At 50.0% G+C, this 20,004-nt stretch overlaps 1 long non-coding RNA gene and 1 pseudogene across 1 annotated transcript in view; one reads left to right on the top strand and one right to left on the bottom strand.

Annotated features, from left to right (window-relative positions):
• LOC106146856 overlaps nucleotides 1-1,064 on the top strand; it is a 17,779-nt gene extending 16,715 nt beyond the window's left edge. The window contains exon 3 of the long non-coding RNA XR_001231456.1: nucleotides 907-1,064. This is a non-coding gene — a long non-coding RNA (uncharacterized LOC106146856). The remainder of the gene's footprint in view (nucleotides 1-906) is intronic.
• A 652-nt stretch (nucleotides 1,065-1,716) lies between these two features.
• LOC102026995 lies at nucleotides 1,717-3,691 on the bottom strand (annotated as a pseudogene).
• Between the last annotated feature and the right edge of the window lie 16,313 nt (nucleotides 3,692-20,004).

Below are 20,004 nucleotides of genomic sequence, written 5' to 3'. Positions count from 1 at the left end.
AACTCAGGACCTTGAGCTTGCTAGACAGGCACTTGTGCCACTGAGCTCTATTCCCAGCCCCAAAATGCTTCTCCTTCCCCTTCATTCATCAGATACCTCCATGAGCATTTGCCCTGTGACCGACGTGGCTCAGGAAGCTCAGGGTCCATTGGTGAATGAAGTGACGTCCTGCGTCCTCATCAAGGGTGCAGCGCTGCAATAAGTTAGAAGGTCACATCGCACCTCAGCAGGGGCAGAATGATGGGTCGGGAGGGAAAAAAATGCAGAGAAGCCCCTGCGGAATAGGGAGGGAGGGACGGGCAGAGGTGGGCAGTCTCAGAGTTGGCCTGGTTGAGGAAGCCATGCTTGGGTGAAGATTCCAAGGAGGTGACAAGGTTACACACAGCAGCTCCGCTTGCCCCGGGCAGGCTTGGCTCACGGCTGCTGTGTGATTATTACTCGTACTGCCTTTGCGTCTCCAGAGCACGCAGCTGTGCCTGGTGCATGGTGTGGTCGCCCTTCCTGGGAAGGAGTTCTGGAATGCAGAGTGAGAGGGACTGTGAAGTTTCCTGTGAGTACTGTGACACGCAACCACAGATTTAGTGACTCTGAACAACACATACTCGTTACCTTGTAGCCCTGGAGGCCTCGCGGCTCCACTATCATGCAGTGTCAGAGGCTTGGGTTCCCTCCCCAGGCTCTTGGGGAGAACAGGTCCAGCTTTCCACAGCCCCCAGGGGGTTGGGCCAGGGAATCACCTGGCGCTTGAGCCGGGGATCTAGCAGCTCAGGTGCTCATGCCTGGCCTCTCACCTCCTCCTCTGCCCTCTGTTTGGCTTTAAGGACTCCTGCAACTACTTGGACCTGTCTCCATCTCTATGAGCCCCGACCATCTCTGTCTTTTTTTCTTTTTTTTTTTTTGAAACAGGGTCTCACTACGTAGTTCAGGTTCGCCTTGAACTTGTGACAATCCTCCTGCCTCAGCCTCCCAAGTCCGACTTTACTTTTGTAAAGGTCTCTCTGGGGCTGTAGTGGGAACAGACCACAAGACGGAGCGGTCTAGGTCCTGCAGTCACAAAGACTGAGTTTCGAGCACATGGCACATCCTGTCTCCTTCCCCACCCCTCAGCTGGCCAGCTGTCCCTGGGAGACTCCTCGGTCACCATTAAGTATCTGGACTCCTTTGGAAGCCGCCATGAAGAACGCGAGGAGCATGTATCAGGAAGCACTGCTGCGAGGATTAAATGATATTCGCACCTCCGCCTGACTCTCCATCTTCATGTGGAACGTGCACCTTTCCTTTCCGGGGGTCAGTGACTTCCCATGGCTTTGATTCAGTTGCCCAATAAAAGCCTCCTGCTACTCACTGCCTGCTTCCAGAGTGACACGCCTCCACGGGTCAGGAAGAGCTTGTATTTTAGACCCAGAGTTGCACTATGTAGTTCAGGCTGGCCTTCAACTTGTGAGGCTTCTCCTGCCTCAGCCTCCTGAGTGCTGGGATGACAGGCGTGCACCACCAACCCTGCCAGTGCCTGTGCTTTGTGGATGGAGCAGCCTGAGTTGGTGGGAGCAGTTACCTGCATGGCTGGCGTCCCTTTCTGCAGATCTTGCAGCTGAGTCCCTCTTTGACCTGGATGTGGGTTCTTCCCAGCAGCTGTCTTCCACCGGTCTCCCTTGCACCTCAGATGCTTATGACAGAGACACCCAGCCAGCCAAGCCCCAGTGGTGATAGGTGAAGTCACAGGGAAGGGAGGCTGAGGCAGGAGGATCCCAAGTTTGAGCCCAGGCTTGGCAACTGAGCAACAGAACGCGTAAAAACTACAAGAAGTAGAAGAAGGCAAAGAGGAAATGCAAAAAGGAAAAGAACAATTTTTTTCCAAAACAACTCTGAGATTCCAGCTCTGTTCAGAAAGAATGACTATTACTAAAATATCAACCAACAACAAATGCTGGGCGGGCTATGGGGAAAAAGGAACCCTTCTCCACTGCTAGTGGGAGGGTAGACTGGTGCAAACCCTGTGGAAATCAGTGTGGAGAGTCCTCAGAAAACTAGGACTGGAGGTGCCATTTGACCCAGCCATTTCCCTTCTGGGTATTTCCCTAGAAGAATAAAAGCATTATATCACAGCGATATATGCTCACCCCATTTTTTACCAGCACAGTTTGTCATAGCTAAATCTTGGAAGGAGCCCAAATGCTCCTTAACCAATGAATGGATAAAAAGTGTGTGTGTGTTTTTTAAAAAAATATACAATCAAGTACTACTCAGTCATAAAGAAGGATCAACTTGAGACATTTATAAGTAAATGGATGAACCCTAAGACCATACTCTTAAGTGAAACATATCAAACACACATGTAAGTATTGCAGTCTCTGGTGTGAGAAACTGAAAGTGTAAATAAGGACCAAAACGTGCAATTGATATTGTGAAATAGGAAGAAATTGTTCAAAAGGAAAGGGGAACGGCAGAGGGGAGGGAAAAGAAAAAAATGAGAAAAAAAGGGTAAAATGGAAACAAAGCTTCTGTAAATAAGGAGGGGAAGGAGGGTTGAAGGGAGGAGCGGGGAATGGGAAAAGAAGAGAAATCGAGATACATCATGTACAGGTACCAGTTCCCTACGATGCCCGGTGTGGTGGCGCATGCTTGTAATTCCAGCCCTCGGGAGGCTGAGGCAGGAGGATTGCTGCAAGTTTGAGACCATCCTGGGCTACAAAGTGAGCTCAAGTCCAGCCTGAACTGCATAGCAAGACCTTGTCTCAAAAACACAAAAAACAAAAACAAAACAAACAAAACAAAAACACACACACGAAAAACAAGTTCCCTATGACGAATGTGAGTACTATATATATCTAAATGTACCAATAAACTTAATAATTTTTTTTAACAAAGAGTAAAATAATGTAAACAGGAAAAGAAGGGCTGGGGATGCAGCTCGGTGCCAAGGCCCTGGCTTGGGAAAAAAAACCACGCACACACACACACACACACACACACACACACCAAGGTGGTGTAGACAGAACAGAGGAAAGCGAAGTTGAGCCCCTTCCCCACCTGGATTCCCGGCTCTGCCTCTTTGGTTGCAAAGAAAGAAAGGGGCCGTGGGGGTGGCCCTAAAGTGGGAGGGGGACAGAGAGGCTGGGAGAGGCTGAGGGGTCACACGGTGCCCAGTGGAACCGGCTTCCATCTCCTGCGTGTATTTGTGAAAAACCTGACCAGCTTCTGGGCCAGCACCGTGACTCCTGGCAGGCGTTACAGACTGTAAAAGAAGCCCCTCCAGCTGTCTCTCTGCTTTTCTCCTCCCTAGTTTGCCTTCACAGCGTTTATTTTGCATCTAGGACCCGGGCTACTTTTATTTTAAAATGCGTTCATTTTTCCAATTAAAAGCAACAAAATGTATCACTGTGGGCAGAGTAAGATGTTTCAAGGCAGGCAGGCACAGTTGTGCCAGATGGGACTTGGCAACTACCGCGCTGGTACCAGGAGAAAAACACACTTACCACCTATCAATTTAAAAATTTTTAAAAAAAGAACCAAGTGCATTGATAGGTACCTGTCACCTCAGCTGCCTGGGGGGCAGAGGTAGGAAGATCTCCTGAGCTTGGGAGTTCGAGGTCAGCCTGGGCACGGTTTGTGCCTGTTTTTAAAACAACATAAGCCAGGTGTGGTGGCACACAACTGTAATCCCAGCACTCGGGAGGCTGAGGCAGGAGGATCGTCGCGAGTTCGAGACCAGCCTGGGCTACAAAGTGAGTTCAAGACCAGCCTGAACTGCATAGTGAGACCCTGTCTCAAGAAGACCAAAACAAAAAACAAAAAAAAAACCAACATAGACATAAAAAGTAAAATAATAAATAAAAATTCCGGGAAAAATGTGTAGCTATAACAAGGACCAGTTCCTTGCTTTGAGTATTCTGGTTAGTGAGTTACTGTATGTGCCTGACTTGAAGACAGAGCAGGAAGCTGCTATTTTAGACAGTAGTGGAAGGCTGGCTGCTTTGTTGTCTAAGGCAAATTAACAACCTTTAGAAAGATGTGTCCCACCACCACAAAGGCTTCACATGTGAGGAAAACTGCCGAGCTAGCAGGTTTCTGCCCAAGGATAGATCAAAACATTTCTTAGGAGCAAGATATCTTTCTTGGTTTCTTGTTTTGTTTTGTTTTCTTTGACACAGAGTCTTACTGGGTAGCTCAGGGTGGCCTTCAACTCACTCTGTGGCCCAGGCTGGCCTTCTTTGCCGGATGACAGGCATGCACCACCACAAGGAGATCCATAGTTTTTTCTCCTACTTTGCAAGTAGGGTCGGTGATACAGAGAACAGAGGGTGCTTGTATGCTTGGCAGGAAGCTCAGGAGGGCGAAGAAGCAGGAAGAAGGAGGTGTATGTAACTCACTCATGCCCAATGGCCTTGAGCCAAGGTGGGGCAGGTGAGTGTGGGACCAGCAGGCAGGGACACCAACCAGGCATGATTGCACGTGCCTGTTATCTCAGCACATGGTAGGCTGGGGCAGGAGGATCTCTGTGAATAAGTTTGAGGCCATAATGAGTTCATAGATTCTATCTAAAAGCAACAACAACAAAACTCAACATGACAGGAACGCATTTCTATACACTTTTAAATCTGTGGTTCTCTTTTTCTTTTTCCGGTACGGGGAATTGAACTCATGACCTTGCGCTTGCCGGGCAGGTGCTGTGCCGCTGAGCTAAATCCCCAGCCCCCTAAATCTGCGGTTCTCAATGGGGGTGGTTTCTCTTCTTTTGCCCAGGGGACGTTTGTCATGGTCTGAACGCAGCGTGGGTTATGGCAAGCCATGTTGCTGATGGCATTTAGTGCCAAGAGGTCAGAGATGCTACCGGGGGTCTTCCACTACCCAGGACAGCCCACTAAGCAAGTGCTACCCAGGCCCCAATGCCAGGGTGCCAAGCGTGACTTAAAGATGTGTTAATTAGCTAGAAGACACCCTTCACGGAGTCCCTCTGCCCGAGCTAAAGACAGAATTTCTCATGATTTCGCAGGTGGTTCTTGCAGAACCAGCTCCATATCCTTCCAGCTTCAGTTGCTGAAAATTCGGGCCTGCAAGCTGCCTCCCATACCAGGGGCCCTCGAATCTCTGAGAGTGGCCGGCAAAGAGGGACTTGGGATTGAGAGATGGGCCTTGGGGACAGTAGTAGCTTGAATGGACAGTCACCACCTCCACGCTGAGCCTGGCGACCTACAAATGGGGCAAGCACAGGCTACTAATACCCGTGGGGTCTTATGCAGCTCCCCTAACAGGAAAACTGGAAATCCTAGGTGCCTCCAAAGCTGAAACTTTTCAACATAATGCGAAATTCCACGCCATGAAACTTTATTTCGCACACAAAATTATTAAAATGCGTGTATAAAACCACCCTCGGGCTCTTTGTAGTAGGTGTCTGTGAAAGCTAAATGGATTTGGGTTCGGCTTCCTCCCCAAGGTAGCTCGTCAGGCAGATGTGCAGATATTCCGAAGTGTAGGAAAACCTGAAATCCAAAACAGACCTGGGAAAAACAGGCTGCCTGGGTGAATCCTGAAGCGCTGAGCCGGGTCCTCTAGAGGAGACAGAATGTTTCCTGACCTGAGGGCAGAGTGCTGGACTCCGGCCCTGAGGGGACGGCACTGCCCTGTGACCTTCAGCAGTGTCCCTGAGGGCTGCCCAGCACACCCCAGCCACCCCACCCTGTCTGTGACACCCCAAGGTCTCCAGACATTGCCTAATGTCCTCTGTGGGCCGATGACCGCAGGCTCAGGGCCACGTCTCCACCGCCGGTTTTCGGATGGGGAGGTGCACATCTGAGAACCTCATTGCTGCCAGTCTGGTTGCAGGGGTGATGACTAGCTGCAGAAAAAAAAAGTGGGCACACAAAAAGTGCCAGAGCTTGTCACACAAGGCAAGGGGAAGGATTATTTCAGGAGTGTGACGCTCTGTGTCAGACGTGTGCATGTGTGTTGCGGGGTCCTGTAGCCTACGTACATCTTTCTCCCCGTGCACAGGCATTTCTCTGGGCAGGAGCGTTCGCGTAAGAGCTCAGCTCAGTTAGGCAGAGAAAACAAGGCTTGACCCCGTGCCTCACCCCATAAATGCATCCACTGCACCAACAGAACCTGGAGCCACCCCGCAAGAGGATCTGGCCTGGGGACTCTGGAAGGCCTGAACGAAGACAGCAAAGGCCAGGCAGGTCGGGGTGGAGGTGGGGCCAAAGCCAGAAGCACAGCACCAGGGCAGGGAGGAAGTACTCACTGCCCACCTCTCCTTCCCTAGCTGGGACAACTACCAATCCACTGCCCGTCTCTGCAGGCCTTTCTGGACACTTCGCACAAAAGGAACTGGATATAGCTTGCTACATTTGGGGCTTTGGCAATGTTGTAACTCGGCTCAGAAATTCCTTTTTAGGGCTTTGGAGTCGCATTCCACTGCGTGGATAGGCTATGCTCTGCGCACCCATGCAGCCATGGTGGAAAATTGCTTGTTTTCTACGCTTTGGGATCTCATGAATAACACTTCCCTGAACATTCCTGCAGCTGTCAAGGCATGTGTCGGTTTCTTTCGGGTAAATATCTACAACTGATAATGCTATATCACTGAGTTATAAATTAAAATGACAACAACAACAACAAAACCCGACTATATTAATATTCCCAAGACACCCGGTGATGCCTTGTGGAGTTTGTGTATTCTCACATCTCTCCTTTTGCTACTCCCTACTGAAGTAGCCCGTGCCTGTGTGGATAGACACAACATGCTGCATTTAGCAGCAGCTACGCGGAAAGGGGACATTTACACCCTCACCATAAACACCCGGGTTCTGGGTGCACACAGAAAACCAGGCAGGCAGTGCTGTGAGCATGTTGGGTGTGTGTGTGTGTGTGTGTGTGTGTGTGTTCTGCAGCATCTGAGGTCTCAAAGGACACAGCTCCTGGCCTGGAAATCTGGGGATGTTTTCTACTTTTAATTCTAGAAAATGACCAATAGGTGTATTGAAACGAACAGTTAATGATTTCAATTTTTTATGTTCTGATCGACTTTGCATGCTTGTGTCTGGTGGTCCGAGTAACTGATTTGAAGGTAACAATGTGCAATGGAATTACCATGGTGATCTCCTACCATCTTGTCTAGTGCAACTCTGTATTCTCTCTACTGTTCTATGGAAGAATTATTTTCTAATTCCCTATAATCGTTTGAGCAATCTTCCATTCTTACATCGGGTAATCTGAGCAATGTAGCTGAGGATAGCAATATGTAATGTAACAACCACTGTTGATTCGTATTGTTTTGTCTTGAAACTCTGTATCACTTTGAATGTTCTTGCTTTGATTTGTTTATGTGTGTGATACTAGTATGCTGCTACTGCTCAATTTCTTTGTTTCTCATTTACTACTTTCTTTAAAATAATTTTTAAAAAATTACCAACAGGAATTGCAGCTAGCGCAAGACCAGGCAGCCCACAGACTCCCGAGGAAACTGTATCATTGTTGCACTCAGGGTTACTAAATACCCAACCCGGGATCACTTAGGATACTGGGTATTTCTTTTCACTTCGCCAGCGGGGGATAGAAGCCCTCACTGCAAGCTAGGCAAGCGCCCTGCTCTATCCCAGCCTCACAAGCCCCTTGCGTCCCTTAAAAGTTAAACACACACGTAGTGCCACAGGAAACGGTTATTACCTTCTGGCCTGCAAAATCCCACAGGGCAGGCTTAAGCCTTCAGTCCAGGCATGACTGAAAACTATCTGATGACCTAGAAAAATACTTTTACGACTAGGTAAGCAAATCACAATGCCGAACTGTTCACACAGCGTGAACTCAATTTTGGATTCGCCTTCCCTGCACCCTTCATTTTTTTTTTTTTTTTTCTGTATGGAGTATTTGTTTTATTTTTTTGTTTTTTTGTTTTTGCGCCCTGCACAGAGAAAAACGACAGGCATGCCACGTTTGGAAATGTTAGCATTGGTTTCTCTGGGAATTTTCACTTGGACAGACAGGAAAATGCCTACGGTCTGTCATACATCAGGAAGAGTGAGCGTCCTGTGGCAAGAAGACGCAGAGCCCCAGGGAGGTGACGGAGGGCGTCACCAGCCTCGGCGCCCAGCTCCCCTGCGGGGCCTGGATCACCCCGTTGGCGGCCTCCCCCAGGAAAGTCACGGGGCGGCGCATGCGCGCAAGCAGCTCCCGGGCCCAGGTGGGGGTTGGGTCCTCCTGGGGGGAGAGACCCAGCAGCAATTCTCAAACTGTTCCAGTCCAGACCCCTCCTGTGTCCACCTACGGAACACACAGCCCTCCGAGTTGAGGCGCGATCTTCCCTCCCCCTCTCCTGCTGCTCCCAAGGCTGCCCGCCCCCCGCCCCGTCACCTTTGTCCCCCGTCCCCGATGTCCCACGTCCCCTCTCCTCGGAGGGTCCCGGGGTTCTCAGGCCCTTTCCCCTCCCGAGGGGACGTGAGCCCCACTCAGCGGTGTCGGGGATCTCGGCCCGGAGACCCTCTACACCCTGCACCCCGAAGCCCAGGGTGGGGGCGGGGCGCGGAGTGCGCGTCTCTTCGAAGGTCCCCGGTAGCTCCTTCCCCGCTGGGGCGCGGGTGACCTCAGAACAAAGAACAGGCTGGAGGCGGAGGGGCCACGTGACCTCGGCGGGCCTGGCGCCCCGCCCCCGCCCAGCTTGGCGATCAGGAGGGAGGGGGAGGGGAAAGGGGAGGAGGAGGGGAGAAGCTCTGGCTTTACCCAGAGCGCGGCAAGGGCGAGGACAGGAAGGAGGGGGATGGGAGCTCGGGGAGGAGGGGCAGGGGAAGTCTAGGTGGAGAGGAAGGGGAAGTCTAGGGGGAGGGGGAGGGGAAGAAGGAGGGAGGGGGTAGAGAGGGGGAGGGGTGCCGCCCAGCCGCCTATGGGAGACTCATTAAGATGCAATTGCTAGTTTTGTTTTTTGTGTTTTTTTGGAAACCCGGACTGTATAAATTTACAGTTTCATTTTCAGCCGAGGCAGACAATGTTAAAACACACTGGATTTTCTGTTGCGGAATGCACAATTAAACCTAGGCCAGGCTTTCGGGAGGCTTAATTAAGGGCTTAAGAAAAATAGGAGATCTGACAACGTTGTCCCTGGAGGAAGGCAGAGCTCACCCTCACAGTGGTGTGGACCTGCTTTGTTTTTTTGGTTCTTTACTTAAAAAGAGAAAATTGCTTAATAATAAAACGGCCCAAGTCTTCCTAGAACATAACAGGAAGTACTGCTTTTAAAAAAACTTTTTTTTTTTTTTTGTCGGGGAGGCGGAGGGAGGGCAGGAGGCCGAGGCAGGCTGGGGCGGTCACAGCCGCCCTGCCCACCCCGGCTCTCTCTGGGCTTTGCGGCGCCCGCGAGGCTGCGGGAGGAGCCGTTTCCCTGCTGCTCCCGCCCTCCCCCAAAGCGGAGGAGGCCTCCTCAGGGGCTGCTTCTGCCCCCTGGGGCGATACCTAAGGCCTTGAAGGGCCCGGAGTTGGCCCCTGGGTCCTGGGTAGGCAGCCGCAGGGACAGAGGGGCTGTCTCGGCCTCATTGACTGCTTGGCTGTCCAGTGGACCCTGCGGTGCAGTTTTAGTTCTCCTTCCTGGGTGACAGGGATTTTAAATATATATACACATGTAAAAATGTTGTTTCCAAGGGTCAGTTCTGTGGCGCTCACTTGGAGTCCCAATTGCCCTGGAGGCTGAGGCAGGAGGGTCACTTGAGCCCTGGAGGTGTAAGTCCGCCTGGGGCAACACAAGGAGACCCTGTTTCAAGGAGCGAAAGATAACTTCACTGTACCGGCCTTAGTGGCCTAAGAATGGTGTCCCTCTGGAGGCAGAGTCCGTCTCCTCTCCAGGGTGAATCCCGCAGGAGCCTGGAGACTGCGGCACCGGAGGGCCTGTGCCCAGGCCTGGGGGACCAGCGCCTCACATTTGCCAAACATTCCCTTAGGGAAGGGCCTATGACTAGAGACAGCTGCCTGGAGGGCTTTGTTTTGTTTTGTTTTGTCTTTTTGAGACAGAGTCGCTATGCAGCTCAGGCTGGCCTTGAGCTCTCTTTTTGTAGCCCAGGCTGGTCTCAAATTCACAAGGATCCTCCTGCCTCAGCCTCCAGAGTGCTGGGATTAGAGGCTTGAGCCACCACGCTGCCTGGGGGCTTTGCCTAGAACCAAAAAGAATTTTATTTAGCGTGGTCCCTTCACCAGGGTTGTTAAGAGGGTGCTGGCAACTTGGTGATGACAAAATGTGCCTTCATTACCGCCCCTTGAAAGTGGAAGTGTCTCTAAGGCGCTGAGGAACACCGGAGGAGTAGGGGCAGGGAGAAACCCTCACTGAGTCGCATTTGTAGCACCTGGATGTAGCCGAGCCTGAAGGCCACCTCGGTTATATACACCAGTTTTGTTTAGTTTTTTTCTTAGCACCATTTGATGTCTAATGCTGAAAAATAATTCCTGGCTTACTGGATTATTGGTCTCTGTTTGGTAGAGAATAAAAATTATATTTTAATGTTGGAGTAACAGGGTATTTCTTCCCTCCCTCTCTCCCTCCCTTCTTGCCTCTCTTCCTTCTTTCATTTGTGGTTCGGGGGCTGGAGAGTATCCTCATTGAGCTACATTCCCCAGGTCTTCTTTTATTTCTTGCTTGAGACAGCCTGGCACTAAGTTACAAAATAGCCCGGGCTGGGCTCCTCCCAGCTCAGCCCTCCCAGGGTGCTGGGGTGAGAGGCCTTATACCACCATGCTCCGCTTCCTTTCAAAATTTCTTTTCTTTTCTTTTCTTTTCTTTTCTTTTCTTTTCTTTTCTTTTCTTTTCTTTTTGAGACAGGATCTGGCTGTGTAGCTCAGGCCAGCCTTGAACTCATTGTGTAGCTAGTGCAGGCTGGTTTTGAACTCCTGTCGATCCTCCTGCCTCAGCCTACCCAGTGCTGAGATGACAGGCACGCGCCACCGGCCCGGTTTCCTTTTGCTTTTTGCTGGGATACGGAAGTGCAGTGCAGAGGTACACACATTCGCACAATTCAGTTATCGCCAAGTAAGGAGCCGCTGCCTAGCAGCCTGCTGTAATTACCAGCACAACGCACCTTGAAGGTAACGCTCTTTTGACGTTGGAGAAAAATTACCTCCTTGGTTTTCTAGATGGATCCCAACACTTCCGTCCTTTGGGAAGACAAATCTGTGTGAGAGCAGTCACACGGCTGCTGGTCTCTTGGGTCTCGCACTTTGGCTGGAGTGCACCCCTCCTTCGCAGCTAGGGCGCCGGGCGTCTTCCGCACCAGTCCAGCGTCCACCCTGCAGCCGTTTGCACACCGCATTCACCCCTCAGAGAGGACCCGAGCCCCTGACGCTCACCGCACTGGACCTGTGCAAGCCGCTGGGCCCCGGGGCTCCCTCGGAAGCGGCCCGGGAGCCAGCACCACCCTGTGCCGGCCAGCCCAGCGCCCCTCTGGCCCTGCCGCCTGCAGTCCCCGGGCTGCCCCAAGCTGCTTTGTGGTTGAAGAGCCGCCCCACCCTAGGCTCCGTCCTACATCAGGAAGAATGAGTGTCCTTCACTGCGAAGTGTCGGAGCCCCATGGAAGTGACAGAGGACATCGCCAACTCAGGCGCCTCGAGCCCCCTTTCACCTCTGTCCCCAGGCCCCGGGGTTGGGACAGGCAGATGCCTTCATCTTCCTGGGCTTTTGCCCTCGCCCTCCTTGCTGTGTCTGCTGCAGTTTTTGCCGCACAGCCATCCACGTGTTTCCTTGTCCTCCTTCTGCGCCCTTGTAAGTGGAGCCTGTGAGAAGCGCTGTGTGCCCTGGACTCCGGACCCTTTCCAAGTCTTTCCCTCCCCTGCCCGCCGTCCCGGGGTGTGGGGCGAGACTCTGAAAGGGGAAGCGAAAGAAGCCCCAAGAGGGAGACAACCCGACACTCCGGATGGGGTGGGGTGGTTCCCATCTCCCCCGGCTGGGTCGCAGTGCTCATCTGACCTTAGTAAGTGTACACAGAGTTTTGCTTTAATTCCTGGAAAACTGTTCCACCCAAGAGATTCGGCACAGGCTGGTCACTGCAGTGATCATTAACATCATTAACGAAGGATCGATCCATCCGTGGATGGTGGTGGCTCCTGGAAACGGGAGTTCCAGGAAGGAAATGGAGAGGCCGCGACCTAAAGCTTCATGTTCTTGCCGTGAGAAAACGTCTCCCTGCTGCACTCTCTCGGGCTGAGGACGAGGAGAAATTTCTGGTTGCAGCTGCCGCTACATTGTTTTTTTCTTCACCTTCCGGGTCTTTTTACTTGTTCCAGGCGTGTGTACATCCTCGGCCACGCGGCCGTTGCCGGGTAACTCACTCCTCCGCTAAGAAAGAGCGGGGCGTGGCGCTGCACCCATGCCTGCCATCTCAGCGCTCCGGGAGGCCGAGGCAGGAGGATTGCAAGTTCCAGCCTAACCCAGGGAATTTAGCAAGACCCTTTTTCAAAATAAAATAATGTGCTGGGGATGTTCTTCAGTGCAAAGGACCTGGGTTAAGACACCCAATATCAGAAATATTGGGAAAAAAAAATTGCTGTCTCAGCTGACCACAGGTCTTTGGTGCACACCCTCCAAGAGCTTCCAAGGGCTGTCCTTTATTTCCTGGAGCCAAAGAAGAGACGAATAGGGAAAGCTGCTTGCAGTCAAGCCGTGCTCTTCGGAGTGCGAAGCCTTTCTGTTCTCTGAGAAGGGTTCCTTGGGTCTGCATGATCTGAAACTTCCTTTTCGTGTGTTTTTTTTTCTTTTGCAGGCCAGCTGTGCACGAGGGACACACCTCAGCTGGCACTGCACACTCACCCTACCTGTGTCGTATCTGCTGCCGCTTGCTTGGATCTAGACTGATGAGCTGGGAAACACACGCGCCCGAGCTTTGGGGACAGGGCGCATAAAACAGGGCACCCGACATCGTTTGAATTTCAGATACACGACGAATGGCAGAAAGCAGGGAGTCCGCATTTCACTGTGTCGGCTGCTGTTTGAAGCTGGAGGCGGGCTTGGAAATGTCCGCGCCGTTTACTCCTCTCTCCTTGGGCAGACTGCGGCTCACTGACTTTCTAATGTATAAATTAGCCTCCAGGATTTTTGCTATTGCCTTTTACTATCCCTCTCGATTTTGCATACGATGTTGCCACCACCAGGGGCCCAAGTACACGGTGGGAGTCTCCCGTTGTTCAGCCCCCTGTGAGTGTGTGACACCTATATTTTGTGTACGTGTGCCTGACGTTCACGCCCCTGCACAATTCGCTACCAAAATCCCCTCTTAGGACCTATCGTCCATGACTATATCGAGTTTAAACATATTCCTAAAAGTAACTTTCCCCACGTCCTTTTTTTTTTTGTTTTTGTCTTTTTGAGACAGGGTCTCACTGTGCAGTTCAGGCTGGCCTTGAACTCACTTTGTAGTCCAGGCTGGTCTCGAACTCACAAAGATCCTCCTGCCTCAGCCTCCCGAGTGCTGGGATTATAGGCGTGCACCACTACGCCCCGCTCCCAAGGCTTAGTTTTTAAAGATGCTTACTAAAAGCTTTTCTTTCTTTTTTTTTTTTTTGGTTTTTCTCCGGTACCGGGAACCGAACTCACGACCTTGCGCTTGCCAGGCAGGCGCTTTGCCGCTGAGCTAAATCCCCAGCCCCCTAAAAGCTTTTCAATGGCACACACCAAGTGCATCAGGTCTGTGTCACAGGGCACCGATTTAAGCAGAGACTGAAAACTTCTGCAATGGGCCGGCAAAGCCGTTCCAGCTTTGAGATGGATACGGTAAACTGCTCTTGACTGTTACACTCGGTCATAGCGAAAAACAGCCAGAAACAACATATAGAAAATGCCGATTTTCTGAGTTTTAAACGGTGCGCCTTGCTATCTCCTTACCGTCTGAGTTTAAACAGAGGCAAAATGTATTTCTAATCGACATTTTACACTTTGCAAGGTGGTTCAACTACTAGATAGAAAAGTATTGACTGGGTTGGTTTTTTTTTTAAATCTTAGCTTTTTTTTTTTTTAATACAGGAGAAAGGGCTGGGAATGTAGCTCTGAGGTAGAGCGCTTGTCCTGCATGTGTGAGACCCTGGGTGTCATCGGCGGAACTACATGCAGTTAAAGAGGGAGAAGAAGCAGCACAAATACGTGTGTGAGGGTGTGTCCCGGCTTGAGTCAGGGCCTTCTGCAGCCTAGCAGAGGGAAGGCAGTTGACTGTCATTTGTTCTGGAGAGGAGAAGAGACCTGCACAAAATTTCTGTGCTGGCCCTGGTAGAGTCGGGAGGGCCCACGTCAGTGGACTCTGTTTGAAAACCAGCACTGCCATCTAACACATGTGAAAGAGATGAAACTACCGCAACTGGGGTTCTGCTGGCTGATAGGGAGAGGGATTTTTTATAAAGACTTACTGAAGTGGTGACACTCCTGACTCAGCGAGAGCCCTTTCTCTGCACGGTTTCCTTTAGAGCCGATCCCCCTGCCGTCGGAAAAGGTCCTGAGATGTAGAAACTGTTCGATCGCATTAACAAACAGACATGATTCGGTGCCAGGTGCAGATAGATGTTGGGGCCGGGGAATTGAGGCCCGTCAGCTACCGTGGGTATGTTTGCCTTTTCTGTTTCTTTCACTATCAGGGGCACTTCCAGGAACAGGCAAGCCTTGGAAATACCACGAAGTTCCCAGTTACAGTCTGATTTATGACCTGTTTTATGCTCTTTTCCGTATCGAGGGAAAATGGAAGCAATTTCAGTCCCTTCCATTTTGCAGCCAGTGAATCATGCCTGAGTGTCTGCATTTAGCTTTGCTTTTCACTGTCGTGCCTTTCACCTGTACAACTTTCCAGCTTCTGCCCAGGCATGGTGGCACCTGCTGGAATCCCAGCACCCCGGGCGCTGAGGCAGCATTGCTGTGAGTTTGAGGCCAGCCTGGGCTACATAAGGGAGACCCTGGCTCAAAACAGAATGAAGCAAAACAAAACAAATGGCGAAGTTTAGAGGATGGCAATCAATGGCTTGCCCATGCAAGTACTTATTCAGGGACATATCTTCCCTGTCTGTCTTCATCAGTTTGTTAGAAGTCTAGAGACTGTGCAAGAAGAAGAGGAACCAAACCTTACTGCATGATTACCGTGTGATAGATACTTCGCTCAGCATTGTACCTTTTCACCCACTATGTTGCCCAACCTACAGAATCCTGCGTAAAATTAATTAACGTGTGAATAAAAAGCTTAAGAATGGATTCTCTTTCAGATCTTTTTTTTTTGTTTTTTTTTGTTTTTCTCCGGTACCGGGAACTGAACTCACGACCTTGCGCTTGCCAGGCAGGCGCTTTTGCCGCTGAGCTAAATCCCCAGCCCCAAGAATGGATTCTCTTTAATCCTCTATCATTGAAAGGGTTTTCCATGCGATATAAACTAATGCACACATTACCACTGCGACAATTTCCAAATATTAGTTGACGGCTTTCTAAATTATTGGCTGCCTTTTAGAAGTTCTTCGTGGGACCCTTTTTTTTTTCCCTTGAAATGGCTGCCGCTAGCAGATGACTCCTGGGGGTGACAGAGGAAGCTGCCCCAAAGCCCCCACTTTGGGTACCAGCCACTGGACAGCTGGACACATCTGGAGGGATCCCAGTTCTTTCTACTATCCTTAACCTGCCAGGTGTGTCTCAGCCTGGCCCGAACACTGCCAGCAGGCCAGCTCACCCCAGACCTGCCCCAGGCTACCACACAGGAACTGTGCATGTGGCTGCCAGGTTCCTGACACCTGTGTCCCATTGGTGCCTCGTGGGGCCTTTCTGCAGCAGCACAAAATACCCTTTCATCATCTTTTAAAAAGTCTGAGACTAGAATCCAGTCAAGAGCCATGCTCACATTTGGCTATGACTCAGTAATTTCCTCCCAGCTAGAATAGTCTTCTGCTAGCTTTTGGTGTTTCTTGCATGGCGCTGACTTCCTTGGAAAAGCCTAGGCCAGCTGTCATCACAAGTGTCCCGGGATCTGTGTTTGTCTGATTGCTCTGCTGTGCTTCCGGTCAAGCTGGAGCTTTTTGGCAAGAATCTTAAAGGTAACGTTACCAGCCATGGTAGAGGGCAATTGTTCTATGTGTGTCTGTGCATATGCATGGACCACCTCATTGTAGATAGTGTATGTGCCTCTGTGTGTATGTGTGTGTGTGTGTGTGTGTGTGCGTGTGTGTGTGTGTGTGTGTGTGTGTGTTTGTGTGCATTGCTGCCCTGTGAAATACTTGATCCTAGCAGAAGCCAGCTTAATCCATTTGGGCTGCTATAACAAAAGGCCACAGGGGGTGGTTTATAAACAAAGATACCTCTGGTTCTGGAGGCCAGAAGTCCATGGTCAAGGCATGGTAGGTTCTGTGTCTGATGAAGGCTGCTTCCTGCCTCATAGATGGTGCCTTCTTGCTGTGTCCCCAGGACAGCAGGGGCAGGGAGCTGTCTGGCATCTCTTTGTAAGGGCATTATTATGGTTTAGGTGTAAAATGTCCCCCAAAGTCTTATGTGTTCAGAAGGTAACTGCATTATGGGGTGCCATACTCAGGAGTGGATTTGTCCATTGATGAGTTAGTTCATGGCTGACCGTGCTGCTGAGGTGGAGTGTGGTTGTAGGTGGTTGCTGAGGTTGTGTCCCTAAAGGCTGTGTTCTTGTCCCTGGCTCCTCATTTCCTTCTGTACTTCCTGACTTCCAGCTTTCTTCTGCCATGCCCTCCCACCATGCTGTAGCATTTCTGCCTTGGAGCCGGTGTACCATGGACTGAACCCACTGAAACTGGATGAAAGTAAGCCTCTCCCTGCAATGCGATTGTGAGTTACTTTGTCCCAGCTCTAGGAAAACTAATACAGACATTAATCCTATTCATGACATTCCTCCCTCCTGCTCTCATCTCTCCCAGAGGCCCTTCCTCCAAATACTATCATCTTGGAGGTTAAATTTTGACATAGGAATTAATTTGGGGGAGACACATTCAGACCCCAACACTATTTGATTTGTGGACAACCATAACTACAGAAAGTAGTTGTCATCAATATCTATTGAAAAATCTTCACTGTTGTTTTAAGGACAGGTTCTCTGAATGTGCACATCAGTGGTGCAACAAACATTCTCCTCCCCTGATTTGCGCAAGCCGCCTGCTCAGCCTGAATTAAGTGGAATTACTTAGATGAGCTTCCACAAGACAAAAATCTCAGATCTAAACTCTACCTTAGACCTGGAATAACGCAGATCTAGGAGAATTTATCAAGAGTGATTCCTGTACCAGTCTTCCCTAGTTCTGCACCTGGTGAAGGGCACCCCCGGATGGATAACGTATCACAGAATTATGTCCTGGTCTGCATTTCCTGCCGGGGATAGGGGAGTGATAGAATGCACGGTGTGAGTCGTGCTATGAATATGAAATCTCATACGGCCCAGACTTTTCTTGCTTGTTAATCAGGCTCAAAAAGCACTAGCATCTTTTGCTAAGTTAGTAAGATATCAAGAAGGATAGTTTCAAAGTGTAAAAACAGCATGAGAAGAGAACAATAGGTCAAAGGGTTGTTAAGATATATTTTAAGAGCTGAGCATGGTGGCACACACCTATAATCTCAGCACTTGGGAGGCTGATGCAGGAGGATCGAAAGTTAGAGTCCTGACTGGAGAACTTGGGGGTGTGAAAGCCCTGGGTTAGATCCACTGTAATCACACCACCCCCAAAAGATATGTTTTGAATACAGTATGCCCAAGCTCCCTTTTCTTCTTAGAATGTGGTATCTTGTCCTGGATCCCCTTTGTACTGGAGAGGATGGGCATTGTGACTGATGTAGAAGAAAACCACCCCACTTTCTGGACACTGCATTTATGTCTTGCTTATGTAACAAGGAAACTCCTGTCACTGTAGTCACATGGGGACCAAAATCATTGGAGATAAGGATGAAGTGCCTAGCACTGGGACCACCCACCTTGAACTCTTGAACTCGCTCTGTAGCCCAAGCTGCCCACAAACTCATGGCAATCCTCCTGCCTCAGCTTCCTGACTGCTGAGATCACAGGCGTGCACCACCACACCTGGATTACCTTTATATATTTAAAAAATAAATGAGAGAAAAGCGTATGTGTTCAGGATAGACACACTTGTCCTGAAAACTTTCTGTTGGGAGTTGGTTGAATCCCCTGGGTACAGAGGGCAACCTGTTTATTTTGAGTGGAGGTAAAACTTGGTTTTAGTTTTACTCTTTTTGTGGTACTGGGGTTCCACCCAGGGCCTTCACACTGAGGTATATCTCCAGGCTTTTTCTTATTTTTTTTTATTTTCACACAAGCTCTTGGTGTGTTTTCTTAGTTGCCCAGGCAGGGCTTGAACTTGTACTCCTCCTGCCTCAGCCTCCCAGGGTGCTGGGATTGCAGGTGCGCCTCACCACGCCTGGCTAAGGTGAATGTTTTAAGGAAACCCACGGGCTCTTATCTATGTCTCATTTCTACAAATTGGAGATTACTTTTCTTCTTCTTGTGCAGCTGTTGAAAGCAAGCAAAATAGAAGACATTTCTGAGAGACGAGTGTTTGCTTGGCGTGATGAAGGAAATGAGAAACAGGAAGGAAGGAAAGAAAGTTCTCCACCAACTGAGGAGAACTACTAGTGTTTCCCCAGGAAACCCCTTCCTGTGACCTATATTGATCTCCACAAGGTCTCGCCTGTGAGCGACCTCTTTAATTTAGGAGCAGCCTATGGGCTTCTGTTTTTCTTGTCCTCTTTCCCCATAATTTATGACCAGATGAAATAACCAGCTATCAGTTGAAAGCCGTGAAAATTGAATGCACTTTCGATTTCTCAATCTTGATGGTGTTTACCTGCTTTGCAGCCATTTGCGGGGAGTTCTTTCCCCTCTTGATTGTTTCATGGCTTTGCCCTGACCAGGAACTGTAATGGAATGAGAAGCTTTTTCTCGTGTGCCAGGAAGTGAAGCTCAGAGCACAGATGCTTGGTACCCGCAGCTGTGTGGATGGAAAGTTCCACGGCCTTCTTTCCTACGGTGTTTCCATTTCTCAATGTGCAAAGAAATGTATGCTGATCTGGACTCGGCTGTTTGAAAATTCACAGGAAGTAGGAGGTAGTCCCTGTCTTGGCCATGTAAGGACGTTTAAGAGAAAAGATATGGTCGGTCACAAAGAGTTTCTTAAACATATATTTTATAACCAGTACACCGAAGGAGATCTAAAAATAAGAGGGTTTAAATTCTGATGAATGCAATAAGATTTGAAGTTTTGTTTCTTTCCAATGGACAGAAAATGAATGCAGTGCTGTAGGACAGTTTCATGGTTCATGGAGTTGATGAGATTCGAGCTGTAGTTTCAGGACAGATTAAGATTTCTTTACAATAAAAACAAAAAAAACAAGGCCAGGTGTAGTGGTGCATGCCTGTAGTCCCAGTGTGCTGGACTGACAACTTCTGGTCAATTTATAACACCTGGGTGAACTGAGTAAGCGTGGTGCTAGGAGTGGGAGGCCCACCTAAGGACTGTTGCCAGCAGCATAAGAGGAGGAACTGGAGAAGAAGAAGAGAGGCTGTTGGGAGCTGGTAGAAGCTGTCGGGAGCCTGTTGGAAGCTGAGAGAAGCTATAAGGAGCTGTTGGTTTTCTTGGAGGAGCTTGTCATGCTGGCTTTCCTGATGAACTTGGCTGTTTTTGTCCTCCAAGGAGCCTGGGACCTCGTTGGTGCTGAGAGGACCTTCGGTTCACTTTGGGGGAGCTCTGGTCCTCATTCTGAGCATCACTTGCTGGTTCCAGAGGGGAGGATGGTGCACTGCTAGTCTCCTAGAGAAGCTTGTCGTATTGACTTTCCTGAAGGGAACTTGGCTGTCCTGATCATTGGAGGAGTTCGGGACCTCACTGTCACTGAGCATGGCTGTGGTACTTTTTTGGGGAACTCTGGTCCTTACTTTGAGCATCACTTCCTGGCTCCAGTATAGATCCCTCAGCCTGCTAGCACAGATCCTTCATCCTGCTGGCACAGACTTCCTAGATCGTAGCACTGACCTTTGGGCCTTCCAGCACAGATCCATGAGA

This window comes from Chinchilla lanigera, unplaced genomic scaffold (genome assembly GCF_000276665.1).
Source record: "Chinchilla lanigera isolate Chin_1 unplaced genomic scaffold, ChiLan1.0 scaffold00098, whole genome shotgun sequence".
Classification (NCBI taxonomy): Eukaryota; Metazoa; Chordata; class Mammalia; order Rodentia; family Chinchillidae; genus Chinchilla; species Chinchilla lanigera.
This window is presented reverse-complemented; position numbering and strand designations above follow the sequence as displayed.